At 34.0% G+C, this 9,761-nt stretch overlaps 1 pseudogene; it reads left to right on the forward strand.

The window, feature by feature from the left end:
- Positions 1-2,153: 2,153 nt before the first annotated feature.
- LOC143392080 (lupus La protein pseudogene) lies at positions 2,154-9,423 on the forward strand (annotated as a pseudogene).
- Positions 9,424-9,761: the final 338 nt, after the last annotated feature.

Genomic DNA, 9,761 nt, shown 5'->3' on the forward strand with positions numbered 1-9,761 from the left:
AGGTATTTAATCTAAGGTTTTTAAAAAATGTTTAAAATTTATCCCTATCTTCATTTAGTATGAGAATTAAGTCAATAAATAGCTTCACATTGTATATAAATATCTTAACCATCTGGAGAAGATTTCAGCTGAGTACTCACATAGGGAGTTTTTTGTTCCTTCCAATTTATTATATTCTTATTCAACTCTGGAAATTCAGAATGATTGTCATGCCATTCTCCTTTTAATATATTTTTAAATGACACATAGTAATTTTATATATTTATGAATGCAGTGTGGCAATTTTTTATATTTTTCTGGTACATTATAATTAGACATGATGGAGGAATTAATTGTTACTTATTCATACATGCACATGATATAACAATATAATTTGGCCAAATTCATTCCCTGGTATTTGCCCTTTCCCCCCCTTTTCTCTCCCTCTTGTCCATTTCCTCTTCCCTACTGATCGCCCTTCAATTTTCATGAACCTCTCCCCAATCCTTTTGGTACTGTGGCAGTCAGTTCAATACAAGCATACAATGTGTAGTGATCAGATAGGAGTAATTGACATATCTATCATCTCAGACATATAGCCATGCAATTCCTAAAGACAATAACAGTGTTTTACTACTGTTCTTCCCATACACATGGGGATAAGAGATAATATACTGGGAAATACACAATACCACTAGTTAAATATGATTGGTCTTCCTGACATGAGCTAAGGAGTTCCAGACTAGATTGTAAACTTTATGAGACTAGGCCTTCTTGTCTGTTTTACTCAGCCTGCCATCCCCAATGCCCTAGGAAAGTGCCTAGCACATAGTGGGTACTTAATACTTGCTGAACAAATGAATGAAGTGGAAGACTTAGAAAATAATTCCATATGAAAAAAACTTGAAAATTCAGCAATTGGAACATTGTATTCACAAAGCAGTTTTAAGTAAAACACATGCTGCTTCTAGTTGCAGCCTCAAATGTTAGGAATATCTTTCTCTTCACCTAGTTTTTGAGAAAGATCTAGATATGGTGGAAAAGTTGATATACTATTCTGAATCAATATGTTTACATTGAAGAGAGGAAATTTGTTTTTAGTTTTACCTAACTTAGTATTTAATTTTCCAACACACAGTATAGATTGTAAAAAGTTACTATAGACAAATTTCACAAACTTTATGGACTTTTGACTAGTTCAAACTATGTTAAATTTCTTTCAATCTAGAAAGCACTTTCTAAGAATTATAGTATTCAGTGATTATGGGGTATTTTATTTAATAATTATTCTTCATAATAAAGCTAGAAAATAAACAGTTGAGTTAATATATTAGGTTACAGATGTTTCCCATTTTTAAAATCAAAGTTAGAAACTTTTTTGAGATGAGATAATAACAAAAAGAGGCATTATTAGAATGAATAAAAATGAACAATGAATATCTTTAGTAGACATTTTCCAAGTTTACATTTCAATGGGAATGACATGAGGGATACAAATTTTATGCCTCTCATGTCTTTACTTCTATAACAAACGTCCTTCCCTTTTTGGATGAGAAACTGGGCAATTTTATTTTTTCCCACATTTTTTTTTATTGGTGCATTATAGTGGTACACAATGGTGGGATTCATTGTTACATATTTGTATATGCATGTAATATAACTATAATTTGACAAATATAATTCCCCAGTATTTCTCCTTTCCCTTTCCTCTTCCCTCCCACTGGTCCCTTTCCTTTATTCTGCTGATCTCCATTTGATTTTCATGGGTTGTCCAGTTTTCTTTTCCTTTTCCCTTGCTAGCTCCCATATATGAGAGTCATATATATTTTGCTTAACGTACTGTCCTCAAGTTCCATCCATTTTCCTGCAAATGACATAATTTCATTTTACTTTATGCTGAAGAAAACTCCATTGTGTGTGTATGTATGTATGTATATGTATATACACTTACCACATTCTTTTTATCCATTCATATGTTGATAGACACCTAGACTGCTTCCATAGTGTGGCTATTGTTAATTGTGCTACTGTAAACATGGGTATGCATATATTGCTATAGTATGATGACTTTAATTCTTTAGGATAAATTCCAAGGAGTGGTATAGCTGGGTCATATGGCAGTTCCATGCCTATTTTTTTTTTAAACCAGGGATTAAACCCATAGGTGCTTAACCATGAGCCACACTCTCCAGGACTGCCCAGGAAACTGGCTGGAACCTAGGCTCCGGCCCCAGACCACACCCACCCACCCACCAGCAGACCCACACAGAACCCTGCCCACCCCACCTCCATCTTTGGACCCCGTAGCCATTACCATAGCCCTCCCCATACAGTAGCCTCCATCTTGGGACACAGATAGGGCCTGAAGGCAGCTGCATCTCAGAATAGTCAGTCCAAAGCCATTGAAATGCCCACCCTTTCAGCCCCATCTCTGAAAGTGGTTGCATCTATGTTGGGACACCCCCATTGCTATCTTGAGTTAATTCTGCTATTGCTACCACTACCTTTAGTTGCAGGAGCATTTATTGTGGGACACCAGCTGGGGTCTAGAAGCCCAACAACAAGGTGAGGTACAGGTAATCGGCAGGGACACTATAAGATTATAGAGTAGAAACTGTAATACCTCAGATCTGCACTGCAAGAAATGAAGACACATAGACAACAGGAAAATCAAGGGAGGAAAGTGCTCCAAACAAACTGAGATAATACAGTAATAGAATTTATGGACAGTGCAGTTGATAAAATTTCAGAGAAGGAGTTCAGAATGTACATAATTAAAATGATCTATGAATTAAAGAACAATATAAATGAGCAAATACAGGCAAAAATTGATCATTCCAACAAAGAGATAAGAGAGCAAATACAGGCAACCACTGATCACAACAAGAAAGAAATAAGGAAGCAAATACAGGTAGCAAAAGACTACTTCAAGAAGGTAATAGAGATTCTGGGAAAAAAAATCAGAAATCCAGAAATGAAGGAAACAGTAAAAAAAAATTAATAGAGAACATCACCAACAGACTAGATCACTTGGAAGACAGAACGTCAGATAATGAAGACAAAATATACAATCTTTAAAATAAAGTTGACCACACAGTGAAAATGGTAAGAAATCATGAACCGAATATCCAAGAATTATGGGATAACATCAAAAGACCAAATCTAAGATTTATTGGGATAGAGGAAGGCCTAGAGATTCAAACCAAAGGAATGCACAATATCTTCAATGAAAAATATCTGAAAATTTCCCAACCATGAAGAATGAATTGGAAAATCAAATACAAGAGGCTTACAGGACACCAAATATACAAATTTACAACATATCTACACCAAGACACATTATAATGAAAATGCCTAGCATACAGAATAAGAATTTTAAAAGCCATAAGAGAAAGGAATCAGATAACATATAGGGGGAAACCAATTAAGATCTCAGTAGATTTTTCAACCCAGACCCTCAAAGCCAGGCGATCCTGGAACAACATATACCCAACACTGAAAGAAAATGGATGCCAACCAAGATTCTTATGTCCAGCAAAATTAAGCTTTATATTTGATAATGAAATAAAGACCTTCCATAATAAACAAAAGTTAAAAGAATTTACAACCAGAAAGCCTGTATTATAGAACATCCTCAGCAAAATATTCCATGAGGAGAAAATGAAAAACAATAATAAAAATCAGCAAAGGGAGGTATTACACTAAAGGAAAAAGGAATCAAAAGAGAAAACAAGTCAAGTTAAATACCAAAAATAAACAAAAATGACAAGGAATACAAATCATGTCTCAATAATTTTCCTGAATGTGAATGGCCTAAACTCACCAGGCAAAAGACATAGACTGGAAAACTGGATTTAAAAACCAAAAGATCCAACAATATGCTGCCTTCAAGAGATTCATCTCATAGGAAAAGACATCCACAAACTGAAGGTGAAAGGTTGGGAAGAAAACATACCACTCACATGGACTGTGGAAACATGCAGGGGTTTCCATTCTCATATCAAATAAAGTAGACTTCAATCCAAAGTTAATTAAAAAGAATAAAGAAGGACATTTCATACTGCTTAAGGGAAACATACATCAACAAGACATAACAAGTGTAAATATATATGACCCAAACAATGGAACATCTACATTCATCAAACAAACTCAAGTTCAAGAGCCATACAGATCAACACAATAATTCTGGGTGACTTTAACATACCTCTTTCACCACTGGATAGATCTTCCAAACAAAAGCTAAACAAAGAAACTATAGAACTCAATAATACAATCAATAACTTAGACTTTACTGACATACATAGAATATTTCATCCATCAATGAGTGAATACACTTTCTTCTCAGCAGCACATGGATCCTTCTCTAAAATAGACCATATATTATGCCACAAAGCAACTCTTTCTTAGCAAATACAAAAAAGTAGAGATACTACCCTGCATTCTATCAGATCAAAATGGAATAAAATTAGAAATCAATGATAAAATAAAAATAGAAGCTACTCCAACACCTGTAGACTAAATAATATGCTACTGAAAAAGAAGAAAGTTCATTGCATTGAATTCATTCCTTAAAAAAAGAAAAAAGTCAACAAATAAATGACCTAACATTATATCTCCAAGCCCTAGAAAAAAAGAACAAATCAACACCAAAAGCAGCAGAAGATAAGAAATAATTAAAATCAGAGTAAAATTAATGAAATTGGAAAAAAAGAAACAACTGAAAAAATTGAGAAAACAAAAAGTTGGTTCTTTGAAAAAAAATAAATAAAATTGATAAACCCTTAGCCATACTAATTAAGAGAAGGAGAGAGATATTGATATGTTTTTGTATTTGATTTCCTCAAATTACTAACATCCATGATGGAAAAGGAAATATCAGGACAGACACTACAGAAATACAGAAGATAATTAGAAACTATTTTGAAAATTTATAGTCCAATAAAATAGAAAATATTGAAGGCATTGACAAATTTCTTGAGTCACATGATTTGTCCAAACTGAATCAGGATGATATACACAAGTTAATCAGATCAGTTTCAAGTAATGAAATAGAATATGTCATCAGAAACCTACCAATCAAGAAAAGCCCAGGACCAGACAGATACACAGTTCTACAAGATCTTCAAAGAAGAGCTAATATCAATACTCCTCAAATTAATTCATGAAATAGAAAAAGAGGGAACACTTTCAAACTCATTCTATGAGGCCAATATCACCCTGATCCCAAAACCAGGCAAAGACCACATCAAAGAAAGAAAACTTCAGACCAATATCTCTAATGAACATAGATGCAAAAATTCTCAATGAAATCCTGGCAAATTGAATATGAATACAAAAACATATTAAAAAGATAGTACACCACAATCAAGTAGGGTTCATCCTGGGGATACAAGGTTGGCTCAATATACAGAAACAGTATATGTAATTCATCACATCTATAGACTTAAAGATAAGAATCATATGATCATCATAATAGATGCAAAAAAACAGTTCGACAAACTACAGCACGCCTTAATGTTCAAAATACTAGAAAAATTAGGGATAACTGGAACATATCTCAACATTGTAAAAGTTATCTATACTAAGGCTCAGGCCAACATCATTCTAAATGGAAAAAAATTGAAAGCATTCTCTCTAAAAACTGGAACAAGACAGGGATGCCCAATTCACCACTTCTATTTAACATAGTTCTTGAAACTCTAGCCAGAGCAATTAGATGAAAGAAATTAAAGGGATATGGATAGGAAAAGAAGAACTAAACTATCACTATTTGCCAACAATATGATTCTATACCTAGAGGATCCAAAAAATTCTACCAAAAAACTTCTAGAACTAATAAGTGAATTCAGCAAAGTAGCAGTATATAAAATCAACACACCAAAATCAAAGGCATTTCTGTACATCAGTGAAAAATCCTCTGAAAGAGAAATTAGGAAAACCACCCTGTTTACAATAGCCTCAAAAAAAAAAAAAAATTGGGGAATCAACCTAACGAAAGAGGTGAAAGACCTCTACAACAAAAACTACAGAACACTAAAGAAAGAAATTAAAGAAGACCTTAGACGATGGAAAGATCTTTCTTATTCTTGGATAGGCAGAATTAATATTGTCAAAATGACTATACTACCAAAAGCACTATACAGATTTAATGCAATCCCAATCAAAATCCCAATGACATTCCTCGTAGAAATAGTAAAAGCAATCATGAAATTCATCTGGAAAAATAAGAGATCCAGAATAGCTAAAGCAATCTTTAGCAAAAAGAGTAAAACAGGTAGCATCACTATACCAGACCTTAAACTATACTACAGAGCAATAGTAACAAAAATGGGATGGTAGTGGCACCAAAACAGACTTGTAGACCAATGGTACAGAATAGAAGACACAGAGTCAAACCCACATAAATACAGTTATCTCCTACTAGACAAAAGTGCCAAAAACATATATTGGAGAAAAGATGGCCTCTTTAATAAATGGTGCTGGGAAAACTGGAAATCCTTATGCAGCAAAATGAAAGTAAGCCCCTATCTCTCACCATGCACCTGAGCCTAACAGAAGAAAAAGTAGGCCAAAATCTTCATCTTGACAGATTAAGCCCCGACTTCCTTAATAAGAAATAGAATAATAATTTTATTTCTCCTATAGCACAAGAAATAAAATCAAGAATCAATAAAGGGATTGATTCAAACTGAAAAGCTTATTCTCAGCAAAAGAAACGATCAGTGAGGTGAATAGAGAGCCTACAGAATGGAAGAAAATTTTTTACCACATGCACTAATCTCTAGGATATATAAAGAACTCAAAAAACTTAAGACCAAAAAACCAAATAACCCCAAAAAAACAAATAACCATAAATGGGCCAAGGAACTGAACAGACACTTCTCAGAATATGATATACAATCAACAAATATCTAAAAGAACATTCAACATCTCTCTCTAGTGATTAGAGAAATGCAAATCAAAACTACTCTAAGATTTCATCTCATTCCAGTCAGAATGGCAGCTATTAAGAATACAAACAATAAGTGTTGGCGAGGATGTGGGGGAAAAGGCATAATCAGTCATACATTGCTGGTGGGACTGCAAAATTGGTGCAGCTAATATGAAAAGCAGTATGGACATTCCTTGGAAACTTGGAATAGAACTACCATTTGACCCAGCTATCCCACTCCCTGGTTTATACCCAAAGGACTTTAAAAATAGTATACTGCAGTGATACAGCCACATCAATATTTACAGCAGCACAATTTACAAGAGCTAAATTGTGGAACCAACCTAGACAGTCTTCAGTAGATGAATGTTTAAAGAAACTGTGGTATATATACACAATGGAATATTACTCAGCATTAAATGAGAATAAAATCACGGCATTTGCAGGTAAATGGATGGAGTTGGAGAACATTATGCTAAGTGAAGTAAGCCAATCCCAAAAAACCAAAGGCCAAATATTTTGCCTGATATGTGGATGCTGATCCATAATGGGGGTGGGGGGGTGGGGTGGGGGGTGGAGCATGGGAGGAATGGAGAACTTTACATAGGGCAAAGTAGAGGGAGAGGAAGGGAAGGAACATGGGGGTAGGAAAGATGGTGGAATGAGATAAACATCATTATCCTAAGTATATGTATGAATATACAAATGCTGTGACTCTACTTTGTGAACAACCAGAGACATGAAAATTTGTGCTTTATATGTACTAAGAATTGAAATGCATTCTGCTGTCATGTATAACAAATTAGAGTAAATAAATAAATTTAAAAATAAGTTTTTGGAGTTCCTTATAAATTCTAGATATTAATCTTTTGTCAGAAGAGTAGCTAGAAAAGATTTTCTTCCATTCTGCAGGTTCTCTTTTCATTTCTTGTTTCCTTTGCTGTACAAAAACTTTTTGATTTGATGTCATTCCATTTATTAACTTTTGCCATTATTTCCTAGGTTTTAGTTGTCCCATTGAAAAAGTCATTTCCTGTGCTTATATGTTGCAGTGCTGACACTATGTTTTCTTCTAGGAGTTGCACAGAGAAACAGGGCCATTTTCAAAAAGAAGTAAAATAATGAAAGTTGAAATCATTTGGGTTCTAGATTTAGTATAAAGCTGAGGAACTCAAGGCAGTATGCTATTGGAGTAAGGACAGACAGATTACTGGAACAGGATAGAGGTTTAGAAATAGAAATACACACACACATACACACACACACACACACACACACACACACACACACAGAGTTAGCTGATATTCAAGGAAGGATCCATGGTAATTCAGTGAGTAAAAAGTGGAACAACAGCAAATGTATAAGCAAAAAGAAATCAATCTTGGAGTGAGTAGCCAACTCGTGGTGCTGCAAAGTGGAGACATTTTGTCTTGTTAGTGAGCCTGTGGAGTCTTGGTACTAGATCTTAAAAGACAGTTACAGTGGCTGAAAATTGCTGCTCTGGAGATCAAAAATCTGTCATCAAATTGAGATTAAACCATCAAAGAGCAGACTTTAATGTAAAAGTAGAAGCATTAAGCAAATCTAAGGCATAACTCATGGAAATCAGTGAAGACAAAACTAAAATCAGAAGATCTCTAAGCAAATCCCTCCCAGTTGTGACAGATGAGTATAAATATTATGCAAAAAATTGTTTATATTAAAGGCTTCCCAAACGACACAACCCTTGGTGACATTTAAAGAATGGATAAAAGATAAAGGTTAATTACTAAATATTCTGATAAGAAGAACATTGAACAAAGCAGTTAAGGGCTCAATATTTGCTGGTTGATAGCACTGATCTGCTAAGAAGTTTATAGAGATCCCTAGCCAAAAGTACAAAAACATAGATCTGTTAATAGTTTTTAAGGAAGATTACTTTTCAAAAAAATGAAGAAAGTAAGCAAAACAAAGTGGAAGCTAAGTTAAGAGCTAAACAAGAGCAAGGAAAAAAACAATACTTAGCAGAAGATGCTGAAATGAAATCTCTAGAAGAAAAGATTGGATGCTTGCTGAAATTTTCAATTGACTTAGATGATCAGACCTGCAGAGAAAATTGAACATCCTTTTCTCACATCATGGTGAAATAAAATGGATAGACTTTGTCAGAGAAGCAAAAAAGGGAATTTTTCTCTTTAAAGAAAAAACTAAGGTCTTGAGCAACTAATTTAAAAAAGAAAGAAAGAAAGAACAAACTAATGAACTAAGGAAGCACAGGATAAAGCCAAAGATGCTAACAATGGTAATCTACAATTAAGGAGCAAAGAAGTGACTTGGAAAGTACTAGAGAGGTGAGAAAAGCAGCTTTGAAAAAAAATCATAGAAGACCAACAGAACCCCTAAACAAATGGAAATCAAGAGGTACAGATTTAAGGGGAAAAAAAAAAAAGGAAATAAAGCTGCCCAGCCTGGGTCTGCTAAAGGAAAAGTAAAGTTTCAGGGCAAGAAAAACAAAATTTGATAGTGATAATTAACATGATGAAAATGATACAGCTGGACCAGTGAGAAGAGCAAGAAAAGAAAAAGACAAAGAAAACCCTGCAACAGTAAACAGAAAATGGTGCTAAACTACTGGTACTCAACCAGTAGTTTAGGGAAAAAAATGTTTAAATTCATCTTAGCTAGGTTTTAAACTGTGTTTTGTCTTTGGAATCTTTTAAAAAGAAAACCAAATTAGGGCCAATTCAGTTGAACAAGGCAGTTAAGGGCTTTGTTCAATTCAGTGTCTCCACCAATAGTAAAGGAAAAAAATTTTGTTGTTTAACTTTACTGTTTTCCAAGTAAGGGTTTTTTTTTTTTTTTTTTTTTTTTT

This window comes from Callospermophilus lateralis, chromosome 2, assembly GCF_048772815.1.
Source record: "Callospermophilus lateralis isolate mCalLat2 chromosome 2, mCalLat2.hap1, whole genome shotgun sequence".
Classification (NCBI taxonomy): domain Eukaryota; kingdom Metazoa; phylum Chordata; class Mammalia; order Rodentia; family Sciuridae; genus Callospermophilus; species Callospermophilus lateralis.